This window comes from Lemur catta, chromosome 13 (assembly GCF_020740605.2).
Source record: "Lemur catta isolate mLemCat1 chromosome 13, mLemCat1.pri, whole genome shotgun sequence".
Lineage (NCBI taxonomy): Eukaryota > Metazoa > Chordata > Mammalia > Primates > Lemuridae > Lemur > Lemur catta.
The window spans coordinates 69,368,612-69,396,151 of record NC_059140.1 but is presented as its reverse complement, the minus strand read 5'-3'; the positions used below and the strand labels follow the sequence as shown (position 1 = coordinate 69,396,151).

At 34.1% G+C, this 27,540-nt stretch overlaps 1 protein-coding gene across 4 annotated transcripts in view; it reads right to left on the bottom strand.

The window, feature by feature from the left end:
- Positions 1-27,540, bottom strand: part of TRPC4 (transient receptor potential cation channel subfamily C member 4) — a 166,133-nt gene that overhangs the window by 137,568 nt on the left and 1,025 nt on the right. The gene's annotated exons all lie outside the window — the stretch shown is intronic.

Below are 27,540 nucleotides of genomic sequence, written 5' to 3'. Positions count from 1 at the left end.
AATTAACAGAAATTGTTTTGACAGTCTCTAATGGCCGATATTTTATTTTAAAATGGCATAGATTATTATAAATAATATCATTAATAGATATCAAAATTTCAGAAGTGGGAAGTGAAATACTGATCTTTTCTCTACCCTCCTCAGAATACTTTTTGTGTGAAAGAATTCAGATTCCTAACATAGCTCTTACTGAAAATGCTTTATACTATTTTTCTTTTCTTTCTTTCTTTTTTTTTTTTTTTTTTGAGACAGAGTCTCACTCTGTCATCCCAGCTAGAGTACGGTGGCATCATCATAAGCTCACTGCAACCTCCAACTCCTGGGCTCCAGGGATCCTCCTGCCTCAACCTCCCTAGTAGCTGAGACTACAGGCATGCACCATACCCAGCTGATTTTTTCTATTTTTAGTAGAGACGGGGTCTTGTTCTTGCTCAGGCTGGTCTAGAACTCCGGAGCTCAAGTGATCCTACCACCTTGGCTTCCCAGAGTGCTAGGATTACTGGGCACCTGACCCCTATACTATTTTTCTTATATAAGGTAATGAATACTGCTGATTAATACTTTCTGTCCTATAGACAAAAAGTATTGTGGTTGTGTATAACTTAGTGATGATGGATTCTGGCAATGCAAACATGCCATAGGTAACCTATTTCTATCAATGGCAAATTACATGACTGTTTATAAGATAATGAAAACATATCTTTACTGTCGTTACCACTTTGCATACACACCTTGTTTCCTTTCTGTAAACACCTCACTGGGGAAGTTTTGAATCAGTAACCTCTATTCCTTTAAACATAAGTCTGTGATTTTCTTTTCCATTTGCAGTAAGGATGCTTACATATAGAATGCCTCCAGCAGGCACAAGGTCTTAATGCTTGGTTGGAGAGGGAATTTTTTCTTGATATTATCTGACTTGCTCTAATCCTTTTGAGGTTTTGTTCTCTTGTAGGGTATGTTTCACACTATTTGGAAGAATATGCTTTTTTAGCTGGGAGTATGGATAATAGTAAAACACTGGATATTACTAAATACATACAAAATTCTGAAACCTATGACTTAAAATTTGTTGTCAAGGGTCTTATACTTTTTATTTTATAACAAACATCATGATAGCAAGTCTGTAATGTTAGCTTGCCTAATGTCAATTAAAATGTGCTAAGAATGAAGTGCTCAGCTCGTTCCTATAGAAAGAGTTCTTTTTGATGTCCTTATTTGTGAGAGATTACACTGTTTAAAAACTGTCTTACTGAGAAAAAAAAAACACATTTTTCTTGAGATCAAGGTAAACATATTCTTAAATAAAATTGGGTAGAATCTAAAGCAACAATACAGTAAGAAGAAGATAAAGGCCAGATAAAGAGTAAATCCATAGCATAACACTGGGAAAATGAAGTGTGATAGAAAGAATGATGTCTTTATTGATTTTGATGACTTCAGCTATAAGCCTAATGGACATTTCTCTGGGCAAAAGATTTTCTGAATACAAAGGATAAAAAGACTCTGGAGAAGGTACCTGAGGAGTCAATCATATAAAATTGTTAGTATAGAAGACTATAAGCAATGAAAATATCACATCTCAGAGTTAATCAGCACTTTTTTCTTCCACCTTCACTTTTGATACCTTGAACTATTGCCAATAGAAATATTTTACACAGTGTTACCTGTTAGATTCAATTTTAGTAGAAATCAAAAGGTTGCAGCTTCCTAGTACTTTACAGAATGAGGTATTAATAATTACTGAGTCTATGTAAAGGCAAAAGATAAAGTAAGTTAAAATCTTGCGGGGGGTGTTATTGTTATTGTTTCCCAGGGATCCTCTGGCACCTCGCTAAACCCGTATTGATGCCAGAGAAGCTCAGGTATACAGTTGCAACCATATATGCTGGGCATGTAGAGCTCAAATAATGAATAACTCCATGGGCAATTGCAATGACATTAGGGTATCTGAAAACTTCTTCCCTTTGTCTTTATTAAGTCCTTGAGTCAGTGCATAAAAGATTTTGTGTTTGGAAGTGAAAAGAGGGTTCATTAAACTGTGTAGTCTTCAAAGAAAAAGTGGGAGTTTAGCAGGATAATTATCATCACAGTTCTTCCCAGTTTTACCTGAGTAATTGGGGGAGGGGAAGAAAGCACATTCTACCAGCACCAAGTCTAAGCATGAACTCCTCTGTCTCCTCTTCGCACACCCCTCCACAGCAGCCTCTGGCACCCTGGCCTCTCCTTTCTGCACTCTGTTAGCCTCTTGTGGCTCTGGAGCAGCAGGACATACTGATTTACTGTGCTATTTTTCAAGAAGGCTGGGATTTTAAGTCTCTATTCCCAGAGAACTGTCTAATGAAAACTCCAGCTATAAAAATGTCCATGAAGAAAACTTCAGAAAATTGCTTAAATCAGTACCTAGAAAAATGATTTCTGGGGCATCTTATAAACTCAGATGCTCTATGAAAAAACTGCAATTACTGTATGTGCCAACTTACTTCCTCTGCCCTTTCTTTATTAAAGACCTCAGATTGAGCCAAATACCTCTCTCTCTCTCTCATACACACACACACACATACATACACACACAGATATATATATATATATATATGTATATATGTACACACATATATATACACATACATACACAAATATACCATGCTACAATATTAATAGTTCTTACAGGGCTCTCAAAACCCTTTCTAATTGCTCATAACTAGATATTTATCTATACAGAAGAGTTGCTGATTCTTATTCAAACATTCCATTTGAGCATTTAGATTGGAAACTGATCAAAATAAATAGTGCCCTAAAATCTGGATGTAAAAGTGTCACACTCAATTTTCAGCCTTTGTCTCTGTCAGGAAAATAATAACAATAATAATGATATTAATGATATTGCTGCTTTCATTAGTTGAAAATCAAGAATACCACCTTTTACACCTGAGTAATAATCATAACCATATATTTTAGTATCTTTGTTAAGACAAATAAATGAGCAATATGAAACATTACAAACTCTTTGAGGGCAAGATACTTGGGTCCTTCTTCTCTGTTACTCACACCTTGCTATGAAAATGGCTCTGCTCTGAACCCACTCTAATGTATAAAGGAAATAAATTAACTTCTGCATTGCCATAGCCAAAGAGAAAATAACAGAGATTTTAGAATCTCTCCATCCTTCTAGGATGATTCATGACCACTTATTATTCTCATTTGTGTCACTTCTGTCTGAAATAAATGACAAACTGTTTTACAGTACAAAAAAACACCTAGCCTAAGGTGATTAATGAAAGGTTTAAAAAACTCTTTAACATCATATTTTGAGATCTTTATATAAATTCAGGTTTGCAAATTATTAATTTTGAATGTGATTTTCCTTATTTTCAAAAGCAGATGTTGACACCCTTTCGGTTGATGTCAGAAATTCTCTGGTTACAGATCCCTTTCAGTCTGGCAGGTGCTAAAAGGCCTTTTTCCACGTATCTATCTCCTTTGTTCTCCTATGACTTATTTAGCAAAACTTATCTATGATTCTGCTCTCTTTCTTCAAAACTCAAAGGAATAAATGAACATAACTATGATGAAAATAATGTTCTATGTATTCAAAGTTATGCTTCAAAATTATAATCTTGTGTTGTGTTTAAATGGTTCACTGACACAAAATGCCATGGTTCATTAAAAAGTTTTTAGTAAGATAAAAAAGAAAATGAAAACATTGGCAGGTCTGTTTCAGAAAAGTATATTCGTTTATGCTCTTTAAATCTTTGGGAGTGAGGGAAATGGTATGTAGTGCAATGGCTAATGTAAAAAAAAAAATGGTACCCAATATTAACAAATAACTCTGGAGAGCTCCTTATAATTGTAGCTAAGAATTCAGGCAAGACATTCTGATGGAACTGTGATGTACCACCCAGATCCCCCTTTCATGAAGACTTTATTAGCTCAGCTCCTAGGAGTGTGGACAGGAGACAGCTTTCAGTTGCCAGTCACTGCAGAGATTGTCTCAACTACAGAGAACCACCTCACCCAAGGCTACACCTGTTGGGGTGGGGCACATCCAATGACTGCTTGATGCAGGAGGATAAAGTCCAGTCATTGTGCCCGTGTCCCAAATCAGGGAAATCTGCAAGTTCAAGCCAGCATTTTGCCCCAGCCATCCAGCAGAAGAGCTCCTGTGGTGCCACATGTGGACTGGAAGAGCAAGCTCCCTAGCCCTGTGTGCCAAGACTCCACAGACCTGCAGACTGACAGGCAGGCCACACTCCCACAGACCTGACTGCCGGCCAGCTGAACAAGACCCCTGGTGCTATCCACTAGCCGGCAGGGCATGCCCCTGCAGCATCATGTGACGCCACACCTGTGGTCCAGCTCTCCACCACAGACCCACTATCCACAAGCTGCCCCCTGCCACGTACCACCATTACACCTAGATCTGGATGGAGGGAATACCAGCAGCCTTGACACCTGTGGCCACAGCCTAGATAACAGCCTTGCCAAATAGCCATTGCCACCACTGTGGGGAGACCTGGGCAGAGCAATCTCCTCCAATGCCCACCCCAGTAGAGAGGGACTTACCCTGGCCCCTACCCGAGCTTCTAACAGCAGCCTAGGGACCAACCCACCATTCCACACTAAGATCCCCCAGCACTGGCCAAGGTCCTGTGAGGCACCCAGGTAAGGTTCTGTGACCAGCCCCGCCACTGACTGCAATTCTTTGACACACTCAGGCATCCACTAATGTCTAGCAACCTGCCCGGGCACTGGCCAAGATCACACCACTAACCTCCATGGAAAGGGACTTGCCCAAGTTTCCAATAGCAGTCTGGGGACTAATACACCAATCCAAACAAATGTCCCCCAGCATCAGCTTGGACTGTGACAACCACAGGGGATCAAGCTGATGCAGGAGAATAGCTGTGTTACAGGCTCTCAGTGCATCTGCTCCTCTCCTGCCAGGTCAGTCCGCTGGAGTTAGACACAAAAGCATTATCTAGGGACCTCTCCCCCTTCCCAGAAAAGGAAAACATTTATGCTACAAACATATCAGCCCTGAGCAGAGAGAAGAGGTTTCAGATGAGAAGAAACCAGCAAAAAAATCTGGCAATATGAAAAAGCAAGTAGTTCAAACTCCCAAAGGATCACAACAGATCTACAGCAATGGACCCAACCAAAAAGAAATTGTTGAAATGCCAGGAATGGAATTCAGAAATTGGATGGCAAATAAGATGAATGGAATTGAAGAGAAAGTTGAAAACAAACACAAAGAAGCCAGAAAAATGTTTCAGGATATGAATGAGAAAAATGAAAATCTTGCTAAAGAGATGACAATGTAACAAAGGACATAATAGAACTTAAAGAAATAAAAGAGTCATTTAGGGAATTACAAAATACAGAAAGCTTCAAGAACAGGCTATATCTAGCAGAAGAAAGAATATCAGAGCTTGAAGATGAGTCTTTCAAACTAAACAAGCCAGTCAAAGATGCAGAAAAAAGAATAAAGAAGAATGAACATTCACTCAGAGAAATATGGGACTATGTGAAATGAACCAATATATGAATTATAGGCATGCCAGAGGGAGAAGAAGATAAAGCAAAAGACATGGAAGACTTACTTGAAGGCATTACTGAGAACTTCCCTGGTAGCACTAGAGATTCAGATACCCAAATACAAGATGGTTATCAAACACCAGGAAGACTAATAGCAAATAGGACATCTTTAAGACACAGTCATCACCCTGGCCAAAGTGAAGATGAAAAAGAAAATTCTACAAGATGCAAAATGAAAAGAACAACTAACCTACAAAGGAAAACTCATGAGGCTAACATCATACTTCTCAGCAGAGACCTTACAAGCCAGAAGGTATTGGGCCCCATTTTTAATCTTCTTAAACAGAACAACTTCCAAGGAAGAATTCTGTATCCTGCAAAACTGAATTTCCTAAATGATGGAAAAATAAAGACTTTTCCATATAAGCAAACATAAACAGAAACAAAAATAAAGACCACATGATTTTCTCAATAGATGCATTAAAAGCATTTGATAAAATCCAGCGCTGTTTCATGATAATAACCCTCAAGAAAATAGGCATGGGAGGAATATACATCAAAATTATAAAAGCATTATATGCCAAACCCACAACCAATATCATCCTGAATGGAGAAAAGTTTAAAGCATTCCCCCTATGAACTAGAAGAAGACAAGGGTGCTCACTGTCACCCGTTCTACTCAACATAGTATTGAAAGTCCTAGCCAGAGCAATCAGGCAAGACAAAGAAATAAGGGGCACCCAAATTGGGAAACAGGACGTTAAACTATTGCTGTTTGCTGACAGTATGACCTTGTATCTAGAAAACTCTAAAGTCTCCACCAAGACTCTTGGAATTGGTAAATAAATTCAGTAAAATCTCAGGTTACAAAATCAATGTATACAAATCAGTAGCATTTCTGTGTACAAATAACAATCAAGCTGAGAGTCAAATCAAGGACTCAATATTGTTTATAATACCTGCAAAGGAAATAAAATACTTAGGAATATACCTAACTAGGAGGTGAAAGATCTGTACAAGGAGAACTACAAAACACTGAAGAAAGAAATCATAGATGACACAGACAAATGGAAAAACATCTTTGTCATGGATTGGTAGAATCAACATCGTTAAAATGTCCCTATTGCCCAAAATGATTTATCAATTTAATGCCATCCCATAAAAATACCAATGTCATGTTCACAGATCTAGAAAGAACAATCCTAAGCTTTATTTGGAACCAAAAAGGGCCTCTTAAAGAGTGGTGTGTGCAAGCTGCTTCTAGTCTGCCATCTTGGCCCCTCCCCAGAAAAGTAAGTTTTTAAAATGAAACAATATTATTGCTTTTAAGCCAACAAATGAAAGTTGAATCACTAAAAATACTCAATTTATCTGTAAGATGGCAAGAAAAAAAGGGGAAAGGGAACAAAGAACACATGAAACAAACAGAAATCAAATACCAAGATGATTGATTTAAGCCTAAGCAATAATACATATTATAACCAATAATTACAAAAACTGAAATGTATAAACACCCCTATGAAATGGCAGAGATTGTCAGATTGGATAAAAAATGAGACCAAACCATATACCACATATAAAAATATGCACTTTAAATGTAAATATACCAACTTACAGTAAAAGGATGAAAATGGACACACCATGCTAACTAGCCTTTAGAAAACTAGAATATATACATCTGGTGATTTACATCTAAGCCTTTTTAAAACTTTAAAACTATTTTCACTTTAGACATCTTTCCATTATTCCTGCTATGTCTATTACTTTGTTTTCAGCAATGTCTATTCCTGCTCCTTATAATTTCTTTCCTTTCCTGGTTTCATTTTCCTCTTATTTCTTTCCTGAGCTATTATCTCATAGTTCTTTTTTTCATGTCACACACTCTTTTCCCTAAGCTCTTTCATGATTGTTTTGTGCTTTTGCTTCATTAGGATTTTTTTTTAATTCATGGTAAAATGTTAATTTGCCCTGCTTCTTATTATATATTTTCTGGTATATACTCCTCATCCTCTATTTTATTTTCTTGGTTTTTTTTTTTCATTATTTTCCCACAATATATTTCCATAGCTCTTATACTGGTTATTTTTTAACTCACCATCGAGCAATGTGAATTTTTCCTGTACAAGCTATTTATATGGCATTTACCTGTTAGAAAAGTACCAGAACTATCTTCACAACCTTCTGGACACATTCTTATGATACAGTGTCTAGTCCGTTAATTCATTTGGGTGTTAACATTTTTCCAGCCATTGAAGATGGGCTGCTGAGAGATTTTCAACATGAAAAGATTCTCTCTTCCTCCTCTGCCAAAGAGACAGACAGTGCTTCTTGTATGTGGTTCTTTATTTAGTTTTGCCTCTGGGTCTAAGACATCAGCTGCCACCTGCAGGTACACCTGCAAACCCACTTTTATGGCTAGAAATAAGAGATATTTCTGACATTGTTTTGTGCCTCAACTGTAACAAGAGTATTTAGGCTGCATCCTTATGGGATCTGTGGTGGTTGTATCTTCTCAGCGCATCCTACTCAGTCTCCACTGCTTCCCCCAACTTGCTACCTATTTGACTTCCCAGGATCTGAGCTGTTTTCTAATTTTAACAAAACACTGAGATTGTGGTTTTTAATTTTTCTTAGTTTTCTTGTATTTTAACTAAGAAGAATGGTCTTACTACACACTTTGATCTCCAAACAAGAAATCCCCACCAAGTTCAGTTTACTGTAGGTTATATAATACTTATTTTCTATAACTGAGCTCATAAATCATGGTATCTTAATATTTTTATTTACTGGAATAGTATTTGTCTTAATGTTTTATTTGCATTTCCCTCATAAATTGAGTACATTTACATGAAATATATTCTATTAATATCAAATAACAATCATATTATAAACTTGAACTTTTTAAAATCCAAAATACTCAAGTAAAATGGAAGTTTCAACTTTCAACTTTTTATTCGGTCTTAAATAATATTTGTATCAACTCATACATAGCAAAAATAAATTATTAAAGTCTTTTTTTAAAAAAAAATCACATTTGCCTAATAACCATAACTCATAGAAATGAGTTTTTTTGAAAAAAAAAAAGAGAACTTTCACTGAAAAGAATAAGGAATTGACATAGATAAGTGAGCATAATTTATTCTTGGAAATCATAACTACACTACTTGAACAATTGAATGTGACTTAAAAAATTATATTGCCATTTTCCAGCAGGAAAAGGTAGCTCAGCACAACAGAGGTAAGGGGTAGTTAGTGGAAAAGTTATTATATTTCATGTTTCTATCCAAGGTGCTACTTTTCAAAAATTCAGTTACACCTAGAAGATTTATAAACTTGGATAGTACCATCACTGATACTGTAATATGAGTCCATGTCAATAATCTATCTGTCCTAGATATTACCAAAATATAATATTAGCAAATATTTCACCTAAAAGATAAAAATGGTTCATATATGTTCTACATAGCTACCTGATTTTCAAGATTCAGAGTACAATATTGACAAAACATTTAGGTTTTTGCCCATCCTCCCAAATTCTTATTGTTTCCTATCTTAAATTCTGTGTTGTTTTTAAATACCTTAAGTCAGTTTTACCTTCCATTAATTTTAACTATTTTATATGTTTTTATTTAAGGGAGGTTGCTACTGAATACATTAAAAAATCAAAACTTTGCCCACTTATGAATTATGTTACTGAAAGTGGGTCAAATATGATCAGGCCATTTTAGGAAATTATTTTCTATAAACTCTAAACCACAAGCACTGTCACATTGAAATAGATGACTTTCCTTATCAGTTCCCAATTAAATACCAAGACATGCATGAATGTGTTCTTGTCCTATTTCTTGTGATAGGTTTTCTGCCTCCGAAGTCCTCTCATTGACATAGTTTTTCCATGATGGTATCTTTAAATAAGTACAATGAGTGACCGGGGATACACCCTCATTTCTCTAACACATGTGGATCAATCCTGGGTAAATCCTGCTCTCTTGTTTTTATCTTGTATATCCTGCATATTGCTAATGGAAGAAAAAAAAAGAGAAAACAGAACAAAAAATATGTGGGAATATTTGCCAATGTGAAATCTGTTTTCTAGAGACAGTTATCTTCTCAAAGTTGGTAGGCAATTTTACTTGCTTCAGTTGGCTGACTTTTCTATTCTCTTCAGTGGCTCTTAAAAACTTTTAATTTTCACTTCACACCTTCTAAAAAATTACTGCTCTTTTCTTATCAGGAAGCAACTGTTCCTTCTAGTTCACTGTAAAATATGGTTTATGATTGTCCGTTGTCCTAGTATTTCTCTCCCTAGTATTAGAAGCTTAGGCATGTTTCTCTCTGCTAAAGGCAAAATGCTTCACCTGTGCTCTTGTGCAACATCTTTTTACTAGCATCTTTCTTGCCCTTGCATCTTTGTGATGTTAAGTAAACAGCACGGGTTTCTTATTCTTGCATGCTCTGTCTCATGTTTTTCTCCACCTCTTGCTAGCTATTGATAACATGCAAGATACTGGCAGGGGTAGCAGAGAAAGGAAGACATATGCAGACAGTGACTGCAGCAGAATTCAATGGATTATTTGACTGGTAGTGACAAGGAAAGATAAAAGGTACAGGCGGATAGCCAAAAAGAAGTAGAAGATAACTTAAATGTTTTGTAGGCAAGCTACCTTCAAGCTTATTTTCAGAATTAATACACAAGATGGATGACATTCATATATACAGCATATTCCTATGTGCAATTTCCAGGACATTGGTTTATATTAATATATCAGGAATGATATTATAAGGGTAAATACAAATATACTGTAATGCTTAGTTATACATTTTCCTAAAACTACTACTTTATATTTAATAATGAATTCTTTGCATGAAACTTCCTATCCAACCACACAAGAATGCTACCACATCGAGACGGATGTGGACCACTGATCTGGACCAGTGGTTCTCAGTGTGAGGTCAGCAGCCTCAAAATCAACTGGGAACTCTTCGGGAATCCAGATCTGCATGTTCTAGCCCAGACACACCGAGTCAAAACTCTGGGACAAAGCCCAACAATCTGATTCATTCTGAAGTTTGAAAACCACTGATCCTGATTCTAGACCTTTTAAAAAACAACCAGCAACCAACTACTGATCTTGATTCTAGACCTTTGTACTACGTGAAGTACAAGATCACAAAGGCAGAGTTAAAGTTGGGATTAAGATGTCTTTTTCCTAAGGGATCTTGCCTTACACGATATAGATAAACACTGTCTTACACTTCATAATTAATAAAAAATATGTCGGTTGGATGAAACAACTCAGAGATAGTTTGTTCCTTCTTTTTTTCTCATAACTAAAAATTCAGAAATTTGACCCATTTGAAAAGAAAAGGTATCAAAACGATTCAGCTGTGCTAAATTTACCTTTTACTTGCCCTGACTCCAACCAATATATTATACAGTATCGACTTCTCTATGTACTACATTTTAAGTGTATTCTTACTCTTACATAGAGAGAAGCTTTAAAGGAAAGTTAAAAATATATACACCTAGAATCATATTCTACATCTGTACACACTTGCTTTGCTATGAGGTCTTGAATCTTACTTAAGTCTTAGTGCCTTCGTCCATGTTATAATTATCAAGCATACGTCTCCATTTACAGAAGAAGAAATAGAGCTTTCAAGGCATTAAATTATCTATCCAAGGTGATACACCTACTAACAGACATAGAGTTAAGATGGAAACCCTGGTATGTATGATACCATGCTCTTAGCTATTATCTGTTAATATCTTAACAGAACCTATGTCATAAAGCTAATCTGAGAATTAAATAAGGTCATATGCAGAAAGGTTTCAATGTATTGTGCACATAGTGTGTACTCAATAAATATTAAACACTAGTAGTGTAACTGCTGGATCAGTCTTATCTGGCCACCCTCTGTTGATAACAGAATGTCCAATTATTTTGAAGGCACAGTGCTAAGAAGTTGCAAGTTATGCAGCCAAAGCATGCACAAGGAAGAAAAAAAAACAACAACTTTGACCTCAAATAACACCCAGAACTAAAGTCTCAATGCCCCCCACCCTGGGAATGACCCCCTCCCTGGTTAAAGTATCAGCATATGGCTGCAAGCCCAGAGCCTGAACATTTTCAAAAGCCAGGAGTCACAGCTCCGTTGTCTATGAATGTCCAGTGATAAGACCCCTCCCCAGGCCTTACCATAAATAGTCTTGTTTGAAGTCTTCTTAATCAAAAACTGCCCTGCGGTGCTTCTGCATACCAACCTGTCCTCCCTAACCCTTAAAATTTTCCCCAAACCTCAGATCAGGGAGACAGATCTGAGAGAGCCTTGTATCTTTTTGTTCGTCTGCCTTGCAGTAAACCTTTCTCTCTGCAAAAGATTGGTGCTTCAATGTTTGGCTTTGTGATGCACACAGACAAAGGAGCTCAACTCAGTTCAGTAACAGTAGTATAGGTATTATTACTACTAGGGCAGTACCAAGAAGAATCCCCAGGGATTTCCACCAACAGGATACCTTGATACCTCATAGCTATGCACAGTCCCTCCTGAGGCCATGACGTGCTTGTTTTTCTTCTCTTCTCCCCCTTCTGTGGAATCCTTTTTCTATTATTAATACAAAACAGGTGGAAAGGTCTACAGCAGAGGCCATGAGTTCCTGGCCTCCAAAATCACATCTCTCTTTCTTTAAAGCTTAGATAATTATTGTCAGGGTCAAGGGCATTACTTGTCTTATAATGCAGGCACATCCAGGGTTAACATACGTCTCTAACCATTAGAGAGATCATGATTTCAGTTAAAAAGTTACAATCAATCAACCTAAAAACCACCTGTGAGCTATAACTCAATTTCCATAACTGGTTCAATAATAAATCATTAGCTATAATCCTGCTACTGAATAAGGGAATATTATGTACCAGGCACTGAAATATATTTTATATATCTTACCAACTACACTGTTAGATATTTTTATTTTAGTTTATAGATGAGAAACCTGAGGGATTAGAGATATTAAGTAATTTATACTGAGTCACCCAATTAGTGAATGTGAGAGTCAAGACTCAAGCTGGAGTCTATGTAACAACAAAGCTGATACTTTTAATCACTTCCTCCCAAACAACTGGCATGGTTTAGCCCAATTCAAATAACAGACATTATGAAACTGCAAACATGCTATTGTTTTTCTCAAATGCTGTTAACTCTAATATTCCATTAACAAGGGTGTTCGATCCTCCTATGGTAATTTACGGTAAAAACAATCACATTTGAGTCTGAAATAAGATCTTTCTCTTAGCTAGATCAACAATAATTAATTTTCAGACACAAATTTTACCTTAAGCAGAGTTTACATAAGCAGAAAATAATATGCACTTTCTTATGTTTTGATGTTTATGTTTTCCTCTGGACCTTTGTTCATAGGTTATAGCAATGGAAACTCCAGGAAGATAAATCAAATTTAATAAAATAGAGGTTGATTCCCACATCAATTATTTAATTTTGCTTCTTCACTGTTTTTGTTGTCAGGTATCTGGTACTATAGGAGAACAATATTTCTTGTTTTTTCAGTTAATAGACCTTAAAAGGGCAATGCTGCAAATGAGAACGGAAATTAAAAATAAGTCTTTATTGCAGCTATTATTCAGAATTCAGAAGTGTTTACTTAAAAATCTTTAGAGAGTGATTTAATACAAATATTAAATTTAATAATAAGAATAAACTTTATAGGGAAACTATTTTAATATTCTTTAGACACTTTTCTACTGACATCCTGCTAAAATCATAAGGACCTAGAGTTCACTGATACCATCTCTTCTCATCCTTCTCTACTCTTCCCTCTAATGTTGACACTTATTTTTACATTAAATTGAATCATGTGAAGTCAACATTTTTGTAGGCAAAAATGATCAAATATGAATAGTTTTTATTGCCCAAACTAGTATGTATTTTAGAATATTATTTAAATAATACTTACACATTTATATTTAATGTTCTCTTCTCATTTTAACTGCCACTTCTCAGCTTTAGTGAGCTATACATGTACTTTGACATTTTCACATTTATAACATTTCCAGTATGTTTAACCACCAAAAGTTGGCCTTCCATCCTTTGTCTGAAGTTTGATTCTATAGTTGAAAACCATTAAAATTTACTTGCACTAAAATAACCATATGAATGCTGTTCACTGCAGAGCGAAGTACTGCTCTGAGAATCTATTTCCTTCTCTACAAATCCATATGTTCCTAATTGGATTATTTTTGCTATGCAAGTAACTAATTCATTTTTAATCTGGAATTCAAGACAAACCCACCTAATTCTAATCATCACGAAATCAAAAATTTTATATCATTAGTTAGAGATGATTTATTATAAATACTTTTGAAATGATACAGAATAAAATAAAAGTAGTCGAAATTGTGCTTAATTGTATATAATGACAAGTTATTTACAGAGGATCATAATAAGCATGTGTGCATTTAATCAAGAATATGCAAGAAAACATTTTTATTTTACACTAAACCTATATATCAACAGAAATAATAATAGTCTAGGGGTGAACAGAGAGGGAAAAGATGATTGAAATACTCATCTATAGAACACTATCACTAGAAGCAAGTGATGAAGGCAAAAAAATGATTTTCTTTGCTGCCAGAATTTGAATAGATCCTTCTTTTCTCTGTGCCTTATTTTTTTCCTTTTTAAAAATAAAGCTTCTCTAAAAGAAAAAATCAACAAAGTAAATTTCATCAAAATTTAAACATTTGTTCTACGAACTATCCTGTTAAGAGGATGAAATGACAAGCTACAGACTTACTCTACAGACTTTCGTTCTTACAGAAGAAAATATTTGCAACCCCCATGTCTGATAAATAGCTAATACCTAGGACACATAAAGAACTCTCAAACCTCAACACTAAAATAAAAAGATAGAAAATGTGCAAAGGACAATGAGACATTTCACTGAAGATACTTCAGATACATGGCCAAGATGTTCCACTGGAAAGAAAGTCAGGCTGTAAGGTGGGTTCTTCTGAAGCTCAGAGATAGTGTGCTTGTTATTGACCCTACAATAAACTCATTCCCATGGTGGTAGATATAATGTTGAGGACCACAGTCACAACCATAACATCAGACTTGAAAGACAAATGTGGATCTCCCTTCTGATACATGAGCAGTCAGCATTGAGTAGAATTTGATCTAGCTCTTCATTGTCTTCTGAGCAAATTTAAATGATTTTCTACTCAGGCCATGCACTAGGGCACCATTGTAATTAAAATGGATATTAAACTGGAAGGGAGTGTGGAAAAAACTTGGATTCCCCAGCCCCAAAATGTTCAGCACTGAAAACATAACTCTCATTTCATCAGGCTGGAGCTGAGACCATGCTGCGTTGGGATCCAAGCATGGTGGAGTCTGTATTGGAAAGATAGCATTCCCCTCATTTACTCCTGCGTTCACTTGGCACAAATTAAATCCACAATATAAATCGAAAGCAAACAAACACAAAAAACAAACAGTCCACATCTCACACAGGGTAAATAAGGTCTGATTTGGATTATATGAAAACAATAAGCAGATATATTCATCATAAGCTGCAATTACACTGTCCAATCAGAGGCAATGTCTCACAGATAGGTCTGAATGGTATCTTAAGTTATATCTTAAGATATATGGGTCTCATATAGTGTTGGCCACATCTGTAGAACATCTTTAAGAAAATATATTCTATCAAGCCTTAGGCAATTTTAGCAGTAGCAGTGATAATTAACACAGACAATAGTGAGCTATATCACTTTCCCATCCTTTTATAATGTACTTTGAATAAGAGAAATGAGGGTTACTCAGAAAACCACAGGCCTAAAAATCTCACCTCAATGATAAAAAGGTCAAATTACTATTACCTTATATTGCCTGTACTTTTTGTTCAGTTAATGAAGTGTTTGCTATTCAAGAAAGTGCTGTTAGTTTGAACTTAATTAAAAGTGATTTGTGCCAGGTTAATATAGTTTTATTTAGAATTTATTATTTTATACCACATAGCTGTAAAACGGTTGTTTAGTTCTTGATGTCAAAGACTTGGCAATTTTGCACGAATAATGTTACTTCTGTGGCAACGAAAAAAATCACAGGTTAAATATCCTAAAACTCTTTTATAGTTGCTATATTTATCTCTCTGTGGGTACGATTATTTATCTGTACTGTACCATATGAAGATGATTTCTTTCTTTTAAACATTTTGACTAAAAGTTTCAACATTAAATGTAAAATATAAAAGAAGAAAGGTTTATGTTTTTGACTATGATGGAATGACATTTAGTGCACTAATATTCCTTTTGAAAACAATTAGAAAATCTGGGTAAATATAAACAAACATGAAAATAATCCAGTTTCTGTCTAAAGAAGAGTTGGAGAGCTAGTTAGGACTTGAAGAGCTAAGATCCCAGATAGAGAGAAACCACATAGAGATAAACTGACCTTGTACAAGCCATATTCACTCTCAAGGCATTTGCCAAGGTAACCAGAACACAAAGTTCCCATGTCCTGGTGAGAATGGAGACAGATGGAAGGGAGTGCTACACCAAGGCAATTGTTAAAATCTTAAGTTTTGCAAGGAAAGAAGATACTTGTCAGAAATCTGCTGAAAATTAGAGCAGAGTAGTCAGCAATCTCACACACACAGAAAAATGAGGATATAAAATTCAATATTCTGGAACCTGTAGGAAGAATTGACCTTATTAAACAATCAAGGACCTCAGGTCCAGTAACAGAAGAACAGGTAAGACTACGGGTATGCAAAACCTTGCAAAGTCTGAAATTTGTCTCCAGTTATCCCAGTGTGTGATTGGATTGGATGATTTACTTTTATTTTATCTACCTGCCAAAGACAGTGTCATCCTTTCTATAGAAGGATGATCAAGCTTCTACAATTTTTGATACACATTTTTCATCTTTAAATTTAAAAATGAGGCATTCTAAGAAAAATATTAAGAAAAACAGACCAACACATAACCCAGTTATCTAAGTTATCAGCCTCAGCCTTTAAACTAAATGTGATAATCAATAATATTCAGAAATTAGATAAGAAAATGAAACATTTTTATGAAGGATTTAAAAATCTCAGAAAAGGAATCAAATGGAAATACTAGAAGTGAAAAATGTGATAATTGAAATTTGTAACCCAATAAATTAGTTTAACAGCAGACAGGACATGGAGGGAAAAAAGAGAATTCATGAATGGAAAAATGAGGCTATAAATAAAATATCCAGATTACAGCACAAAGAGCAAAAATGGATGGAAAATACATTTAAAGAAGAATTAAAGAATACTAAGAATACAGAATGTAGTAAAAAGGTATAGACATGTTTAATTGGAGGCCTTAAGAGGGAAAGAAAGGAAGACATAAAACTATATCTGAGAAGACAGTGACCAAGAACATTCTAAAACTAATGAAAGATATCAAGCTATGTTTAAGAAATGTTCCAAATGTCAAGCAGTAGAAATTCAAAGGCTACCATCCAGGCTCATTATTGTACAACTGCTGAAAATAAAATACTAAAAGAAAACATTAAAAAAAAAAACAGAAATAAAGAGCACATTATCCTCAAAGCGCAATATTCAGACTTACAGCTGACTTCTCAAGAGAAATGATGGAAGTCAAAAGTCAATTGAATGGCATATTTAAAGTACTGAAAGAAAATGAATTTCCAACCTAGAGTACTCTAACTATTGAAAGTAACTTTAAAAGTGAGGTTAAAATAAAAACATTTCAATCAAACAAAAAGAGAAAATTCATTGCCAACGTACACTAAAAGGTATACTAAAGAGAACTCTTAATTCCTTACAAAAGCATGGTGGTAGAGAAGGAATAGAGGACATCTGAAAGAAGCATGTGTGGCACCTGTAATTTTAAAAATTAAAAAGAAAGCTCAAATACAAAATAAAACATTAATAATTATTTTGAAAATAATTTTAAAAAATCTATCCAACTCAGGCTCCCCATCATGCATGTGTGTTGGTATGGATAAACTATATTTTATAAAAAATAAATATGCCATCCTTTCAATTTATTTCAATCTACTCTAGGGTAAGAAGTAAACACAAAAGTAGCTCATCAAATATACTGATGAATATTTTGTATTGATTGGTTTTACACATATATTTCAATTAATTGGCAAATACTTTGAAAAACTGTACTGCTAAGAGTTTCAGAAAAATAAACTGAAAGTATTTATTGTATGAATTAAAATTAAAATGTTAAGATGTTTTAAAAATAAACTCTATGATTAACGACATCAGTAATTTATCTTAAGTATTTTGCTATTTCAGATAAGACATTTGAAAATCTTCACATAGTGAATATTTTTAGCATTTTTACTTAGGATTATAGTGAGTACTCATTTTTGTGTAAAACATGAAATTGGCCAGAAACTCCAGTACCAACCATTTAATGATATTCCCTTTACAATAGGGTAGAGAGAACAATGGATCATTTTTGTTAAGCATAACAGACTAAATTCATCATGTCATTCCCTGTACACCAAGGCACAATGTAATAATCTGAAATTTCATTTCTTAAAATTCTTTGTTTAATCCCTTCTCACATGAAATTTTCTTAAGTAGATTAGGAAGAAATTTTTGTCCTCAAACTAAAGAAAACAAAGAAACTAGTAATGGGGTTTCATCAGAAGACATAGCTGAATAGAGTCTGTAATTACATTTCACCATGAAAGCATGATCTTATTCCAATTTTATAAATGTTCACAAATATGAATGTCCACCATACTTACCACTTACATATGGAAGTACCTTGGCATGGTGGTGGCAACAGGGAATGTGAATTTACACATGGCAACTTCCCTGTCATAAGCCTTTAATCTATGAGGGAGCAGCCTTAGTTTCAGGATCAATTAGGGAATTGAAAACTCCCATCTGTAGGCAGAGGATTGATGGAGTACAAACAGTCAATATTATTGAATGTTGCATTGGAAATGAACCAAAGGGTACAATGAAACCCTCTGAGCAGTCATTGTCTTTGGTTTACTTATATTATATATTTCATTGTGTTTAAAATAATCACAATAAATTTTGCCAGACCCTGGAATATCAATACCTTTTATGAGTAGAGAGTTTTATTAATTGCATTAAATATTTCACAAATAATCCTTTTATATATTAAAGATGGGGAAGGTCTTGTTTTGACTCTCAAGTCCAGAAGTATTATAAGAAAGTGGTTCAGTTTTCAAAAAATTGTCATTAAATAAACCACACTATATGTGTCTGATATATCTAGGTTATTCAACAATTGAGAATTTCAAATTCTGAATTTGTTTACCTTTTCTCAATTGTGTGGTACATTAACTTCATATATATTTACATTTTTAAAATTAGAGGCTAAAATATAATTTAAAAACAGGTCTTCTGCATGTTGTGTTGCCAATAACTATTGCCATTAATTATTAATCTAAAAAGGGGCAATATTCAATATTGAATTGTACCTAATATTTCAATTACAGCAATGTAATAACTAGTGTGAAAGTACTTAAGTATATTAGCAAGTTAGCTTTAAGTTCTGTTTTCAGTGGTTCATTGCTAAGTATAACAGAATGCAAAGCAGTTCTTATTCAAGTTAAAATTGTTGATATATTTATATGATGGAAAAATATTTACCATCAGTACTATTATAATGAAATGATTTTTCATTAAAGCTTCTTTTATTCATGAAAGGGCAAAATCATTTGCTGGTTCACTTTGTTCCAAGAACGTGCTGGAGTGCTAAATGAAAATGTGCAGTTCAGCTCCAAGTAGCTTGCACATTACAAATGAAAATGTTAAGCTGTGAGGTTAAAATGAACCAGATAAGCAAATAAGTCTTTCCCCTCTGCCAACATTTTCTTTTTATACAGTATATATGAAGGGATATATCTTTAAATGTTCTTTTTTCTTAACTTTAGAGGCTCTCAGAGGCTTAGAGGTAGGTACTCATTATTTTGCATGATGACTTCGAAAGCAAAAATTCTGGCAAAAAGTACGTAGTCCTAGAAATGTATATCCCAATAATATTTTTTAAAAAGATTAATGTGGCCACTCCAATCCCTTTTTTGTTCCCAAGATTAAAGAATATGAGAAAGATGGACTATTTCTAGGCTTTCAATACACTTTCAGCCATAGACACAGTAGCCCATGAGAAACACTAACAATGAAGACTGAGACCTGCTAGATGACTATAAAATGGACCCAGCCTTCTAAGAATCTCCCAAGCCAAGGTCTTACTGTCCCAAAGCAAAGGGGTACAGTGGTAGGATTCAGATCATTACATCCCTATCTCTAAAATTGGCTTCTGTTCTTAGGTTGGCTTCATTGGTTCAAGGGGGATGAGGCAATATGTGGCTGTAGCACCAAAACTCCATCTACACTTTGGAAAACAATTTACCTCCTAAAATACATAGCCTTTGGATGGTAATTTAGTAGAATATATGTATAAGGGGAAAGTACTGTTTTTAATAGTGTCAATAGTGCTATTTACATTGAACATGGGTTTGCAGTTGGAAAACTTAAGTCTTATTCTTATGGAAAACAGTAATTTGTGGGAAAGAGAATGCATCTGGATTTCTTCCGGTATGACCCAATAATTTTGTTTGTTTGTTTTTTGTTTTAAATCCCAAGTATAGACTCTACTCATTTTAATAAATTATATTAAATATACAATTATATATTTAATAATGATATTACATTAAATTAATATTAAATGATACAAATTATGTGTTATTTCTTTAATGAATTCTCAATTTTCATGAGAAAAGATCAGGAGAAAATAGTGAAACATTTGTAAAATAATATAGGAGACTAGAATATGATAAGAGATTTATGACCAATATTTACTTGAAATATTAAAGAAAAAGGAAAATATATACCCTATTTATCTCTGTGTTCTCAGAATATAGCAGTGATCATCATATATTAAGTCCTCAATAAAGTGAGTTTATATATACATATATTTATACACATATCCCATCAACAATGAATCTCATATACAACAGTGGTGGTTCTGTAAGATTATAATACTGTATTTTACTGTATCTTTTCTATGTTTAGATCCGTTTAAACATACAAATGCTTATCATTGTGTTATAACTGCCTACAGCATTCAGTGCAGTAACATGCTGTACAGGTTTTTAGCCTAGAACAACAGGCCATTACCATATAGTAAGTGTGTAGCAGGCTATACCATCTAGGTTTGTGCAAGTACACTCTATGATGTTCACACAATGACAAAATCACCTGATAATGCATTTCACAGAATGTTAGATGATATACATGACTACTAAATCATTTATCAAGACATGGGAGACCTGCTTAGAAACATACTTTTGAATTAGATGACATTCCAACAAGTCATTTGTTATATATCTAACCATTCCTCAGGGACACTGATACATTGGCAAACAAATTCTACTGTCCTTTGTGGGTTATTCTATACTCTTTGCTAACAATTTGTATCCCACACTTGAGCACTCTCCCACTCATTTATTGTTTTATGTTCACATACGTACATATATACGTATTCATATATATATTGAGCTCTCGATGAACTTAAAGGAGAATCAACTATGCTTGTCAAACTACAACTACCACAGAAAACATTCATTTAAAGTGTGGCCTTCAATGTGATCTTCACAGTGTACAGCTTCACTCTGCCTGAGCATGAAAGAGATCTTTACATAAAAAAGATAATCATGTTGTCGCAGATGGTGAAGATGATTTTATGTAAAACATGATGGATTCTCCATTCTTCACTTACTGTATATTATGCCTGTCCTATCATTGTTCTGTTGCATTTTTAGGGATTCATATTGAAGTGTGACCAGTTACTTGAATGACCGGTGTATTAAATTAAAGTGGTTGACATAGCAGCTGACAACAGACCAATTTAATCACCCACGCATTCATTTATTCCACTCATCCATTCAAAAAGCATATATTCAGGACTACTAGTTATACTAATTCTGAAATGAAAATCACAATGCACTGTGCTATGAACTATAATCCTAGCATGCACAAGGTACTAGCTAACACAGTTGTTATTTCTCCACTATCATTTACAGGTGAAATGCACTAAAAAGTGTAGCAGACTATCTGAACACTTTTCATAAACCTTAATTTATAAAAACTCTACTCCCAATGAAGTAGAATGAAAAGACTTAAGAAACCCTCATGCCACCCACAATGGGGCGTCATGTACTGCCATGTCTTTAAAATAAACTCTCACCTTAATTTGCCAAATACTATCACTCCAAAAAAGTCTCTGGCTTTTTTTAGTTCAGTAGTAGACATTCCTAAGAAATAACTGTATCTTTCCTCTTTAAACTTTAACCTCTTCTCGTGCAATGGAACAAACAGAATTATGGCACAGCACCACTAAAGTACATTAAAAATTGGTTATATAAGTTCTATATAAATGAGCATTATGAAGTAACTAGTTGACTGGAAGTTATGTCTATGGAATAATGGATAAATTATTTTTATAACATAGGAAATAATATGGTACTTAATATACCACATATGTGCATCATTATTATAACTGGCTTCATTATATAAATAAATAGACTCAAAAATCAGCCAAGTGCAGTATATTAAAAGTATAAAATAAATTAATTATGCTAAATTACAGATTCATAATATATATGGCAATCTAATTCAGTTACAAACTCACACATTTCTGAACATCCTCTGGGTTTCTTAAAGGAGTTTACTGTCTAGATCTGGAGACAGACCTTTAACCACCTGCAAGGCAGAATATAACAAGGGCTTTGCTTGTATTTATACTCGGGACATCTGGAGACTCAAAGGAAACTTTCAAGGAGACAGTAATATTAGTTTTAACTAGACACTAACTAAGCTTTTGTACTTGAAAAACATTTTGACGGGAAGAAAAAGGCAAAGTTTTTCTAGACAGAGAGAACTTTGCCATAAAATGGAACAAAAATGAAGAGTTTACCCACATGCCATTCATCTAGTTATTTAATTATTCATTTACTAATATTCAACAAATATCTGCTGAATGGGTATCATTTCAGTGCTAATTTTTGTAACAGTATTACAGATATTCAAAGAAATTATTCCTCCAACTTCAATGTCAACAGGTTTTAGAAATAATTATGTCAGTTTCAAATACATGCATATATTTAAAGACTATCATGACAAATTTGTTCAAATTTGTCACCAGCTGATAGATGTCTTTTGGGATATATGAATGAGAGCTCCTCTAAACTATCAAGGGACATTAATTTTAATTAGACAATATTTCAGATAAAATTAAGACAAAAAGTCTTGCCTAGAAATTTCATATAACATTAATAAAATACAATATAAACTGAACATGTCTTAACATGACTGTTTTCTCATAAACAAAGGCATTTTATTACCAGGCTACAGATGTTCTAAAGGTTTGAATGAAAACTTTTGGTTTAGAAATTATAATGTCATGAACATTTAAATAAAAAATTATAACTTTGAATTTTGTCCATGAAAACAAACCTTTTTTCCTTTCCATATATATTGCATTTATATTTAAGAATGAGAAAGGAAGTCATTTTGAGAACAGCCTGCTCAAGGAATCTTTTCTCTTGCTCTGCTTCAAAACTGATGAAACTTTAATTAACAGAATATTGTTTAAAATTCTATCCACAAATTGGGGGCAGTTGTTTATGTCCCAATGTTACAATATTTGAAAAATTCAAGAAATAAATAGCTTTAAAATGCAATTAATTTATGAATATTGTTAAAATATTGTTAACTTTATTTCAGAAATCACAGGAATTAAATAAAAAGAGTGTAGGCTTTAGAATCAAATAGACATAGGTTCAAATCCTGGCTTTACCACAAAGCAGCTTTGTGATTTTTGGAAATTTGGTCTTTCTCAGGTTGTTAAAATGTAATAATAATACTTCAGTTTCAAAGTGGATGTGAAGATAACAAGAAAAAAGCCTTTCTAAAAAGTTTTTAGCACAGTGCTTGGCATATGTTAAATTCTCATAAATATTGGATCCCTCTCCTATTTTCCTCTTTCCTTTTTCCATAATTGTTCCTGTTTTCTGTCTAAGTAAATTTCAACTCTTGATAGTATTTGTTCAATGAAATTACTTACAGTAACTTTTTAAACATATTTCAAAAATATAATAGCAAACGACAGACAGAATATAATTAATTCATATCTGATTCATTTCACTGCACTTGTCACTTCTCAAAAAGAATGCAGTGTGCTAGATAAAGCTATCAAGGCATATTTTTAAATTAATGTTTTAATTAATATTTCTAATTTTATGTGTGTAACTGTGCCCATATGTCATGTTGTCTCTCAAGAAGTCATTATTCTATGACATTGATGTTTTCAACATAAAGGACAAAAATATGCATTAATATTAATGGGATATCATCTACAGTTTAGTTACAATAGTAGATCAACTTCTGAAACTACTCTCTTTCTTTCTTACCCTATTTAAATTAAACAACTTTCAGAAGGGTGATTTAGATTTTTAAAAAATTGAAATAGATAACTTTGCCAAGTAGTTTATGGACAATGTGGTTTTAAATTAACATATTTTCAATGTATGTTTCATTAATTTTCAGTTTCCCAAATGAATGATTTATTTTCCTAAATATATTTTTTTCTTCATAAAGCTATTTCTGTTGTACTTATGTTCTCAGAGATCAGGTCTATATTTGTGCTGATTAAAAAGACACAACCTTAATATTATAGCCCTGATCAAAATATTCTCAAATCTCTTAAAATATTGAGGTCTCGACACATCTGGAAGGCTTTGAAATAGAAAACATAAGGAGAAAAAAGATAGTTCTAAATCAATCCTTCATTATAACTAGATAGAAATAAATGCCCAATTAAAGTTGGGTTGAATCGAACCAGTTTTAATGTTTATTTGGGGAAGAGGAATAGGGCATAAGTTAGGTGAAAAGGCAAGGATGTTATTTTGAGCTGTCTCTTCAATCTCATTTTTAATGAGAACCAAATGATTATGGTAGGTTTTCCATAGGTATTAAAGAGGTCAATGACACTGATTTCAATTTAGCCTGGACAGTACAGTTTAGAAAGTCAAGATGCACATTAAAATCTGATCTCATAAAATGTTTGGGAATGCTGATTTTGGAAAAATGAAATCCAATAGCTTATTATGTTTCCCTTCACGTAGCTTACTATTTAAAAATTAAAACAATCACATTTTCATAATAAAATATTCAATCCACAGTTTTACAGTCCTAGCTACTGCTCAGTATTTCTCATATCCCTACCTTTACTTACAAAATCCCTTATCTCTTTGAGCACTGATTTTTACCCTATTTACTATTGAACAATTGTGTGCAGATCTTTATTTTTGTTCCCATACATGCATTAATTAGAAAAGGGACATTATTTCAGTTTTTAGCTGCCAAACATATGTTGATCATCTGAATTGCCATAAATTATCTTGGCAATTAAATGTATTGGTATAAAAATATAACAATATTTCCAAAAATACATTTTTGAATGTATTTTTTAACTCAATGTGGTTAAAATCAGCATATCTTAAGTGGGATTACTATACTTTGTAGAAATTTAATCTTATTTCTAATAGGATAAGTCGATAGCATTTAATCAGATATTTTTATTATTTTGATATAAAAAATGATCGTACATTATTTCTATCTTTCATCTACACTTCAAGGACAGCAATCTTTCTAAGCCTAGTTATTACAAATAGTGAAGTTTTTCATATCCTCCAGTTCATGCAAATATTGATAGACATAATCATTCAAATCTTGAAAGGTAGCCCATCTGACTCATATTCCTCATGGGTTGAAATGATGTAATAATTTATAAAATGTAAATTATTATTTTAAAATTTTATTTAGCTTCAGCTTCCTGAATAAGGATGTTGGACAAGATAACTTTTTAGTTCTATAGATGGCTGTAGCTCTCCATGGAGTTTAAGTGATGAAGAAAGTTTGAAAGGTGTGTCCTGAATAAGACATTCAAATGTCCCCTAATCGGAAAGAAAAACATCATTGCTTCTGTTATTTACTAGTTATGTAAAGCATAACTTGATTAAGGTTACGTTACATGGAAAGTCATTTGGTCTCTTACTATTGTAATGAGTCAAATGACCACAAAATTCATACAGAACTTTAATTTTGTTTTAGTCTTCTTTATGTATTTTTGATCTTGACCTTCTGGAAATAAGTGAAAGAAAAAAATAAACAATATAAAAATTACAAACTTTTAAAGCTTACAAGTAATAAAAATCTATTGCACCTCATATCTTTGAGAACTATGACTAAGCAAGTAAATTGAAATTTATCTTATTTTTCAAAGTTAGAGATTTTCAGACATTGTCAATGTTTGACAGGTTGTACTAGAAAGACATGTCTGTTGTCTCTGTCTAGCTTAGCTACTTTATGCTTTGATGAGTGTTCATGTTCCTTTAAGTCCTTACTGAGGATGAAGAACTTTTCTAAATTCGCAGTTGAAAATCTTTTCATCATGATTTATCTAACTATAAATTTATTCACCCAGTGATATTAAGCAGCTCTTGTGTATCAATCTCATCAACCTGTTGGTATTTCTCTTTGTGCCTCTCTTGGCATAAATCTATCTTCAGTCCAACCTCAAGTGCAGCAGAGTACTTGAGTTCTGATCAAAGCTCCATGGAAAGGCAGCTGATCTCCAGCTGGATGCTCTCATTTATAAGCAATTAAGTGCTTTCCTTCTTTCCACCTGTGCTAATCTTTATTTATCCAAGATATTTGCGTAAAATACTTTGATAAAACACATTTAACTTCTGATGGGAAGATTTACATTAACAACTGTATTAATTCATAAGTATAGTTTTTAAAGTGCTTCTTTAACAATGTCTTACTGAATTTTAATTCTGAGTTTCTGATATAGTTATCCCTATATCTTACTGCTTTTTTTCCACTTAAACATTGAAGAAAGGTGTGTCCTGTTCTACCGTCCAGGTGAATAGAAGTAGGCCTTACAAATGTAAGTTTAAATAGCAAACCGTAACACAGGGATGAAGATTTCCATGTTTTAACATATCCGCCCACTCTTACTCTCACTATCTAATTCAGAGGTTTACCTAAAAAAACCCCTCCAGCAAACCTTTTTTCTTAAAGAATTTATAATTTTCTTTGTGCTGTGATTACGTACTATGAAAGAAAAGCCAGAAATTATATGAGCCCCGACAGAGTATTTTTTTTTAAGTTTTACAAGTCTGTTCTAATTTTTTTTTTTAAATAAAACAACTAAAGCTTGCTTCTGTCTCCTCCCACTCCTTTGGCTTGGTGCTTACTCCTTAAGCAACTTGCTGCATTTTATAGCTGTGGAATTTCACTGGGAAGGGCCTCCCTAAGAAACCATGTGAACAAGGATACACCATAGTGGATACACCATAGTGAATGCAAGCAGACAAGATAAGAGGACCCTTTTCTCAGCTCTCCCAAACCCTCCACGCCTTTCCTGTATTCTCTTGTCTCTAGTCACAAAAGGCAGCTGAGTTCACAGCTGGAACAAGTTGTGCCGTGAATCTCAGCGATTTACCCAAGTAGCAAACAGGGTCATTGGCTTAATTGGCATCCCGGTTGCCAGGCGAACTAGGAATCACCAGACTGGGTCCAGCAACACCGATAAAAGTGTTTCTGTTTCTTGACAGAGGATGGAAATGACGCAGAGGGTAATCGAGCGACAGGATATCGATCACTTTCCTTTCTTCGTTCCCCCAGTTTAGGTGCCAGAGAGCCAAGATATTACTTATAGACGCCCAGGGGCTCCCAAGATCTCCATTTTCCCCCAGTGCATAAAAGGCTAAAAACAGCCACATCCCCCAGCACCACGGCGTGGCTGCAGCTCCTTTGTTTACCATATAAGTCACACCGGGGGTTCACTCGTCGCCCTATCCCCCGGAGCGGGTGAAAGACTGAGAAGCACCCCCAAACTCCCGCTCAGCTCGGGTCAAGCA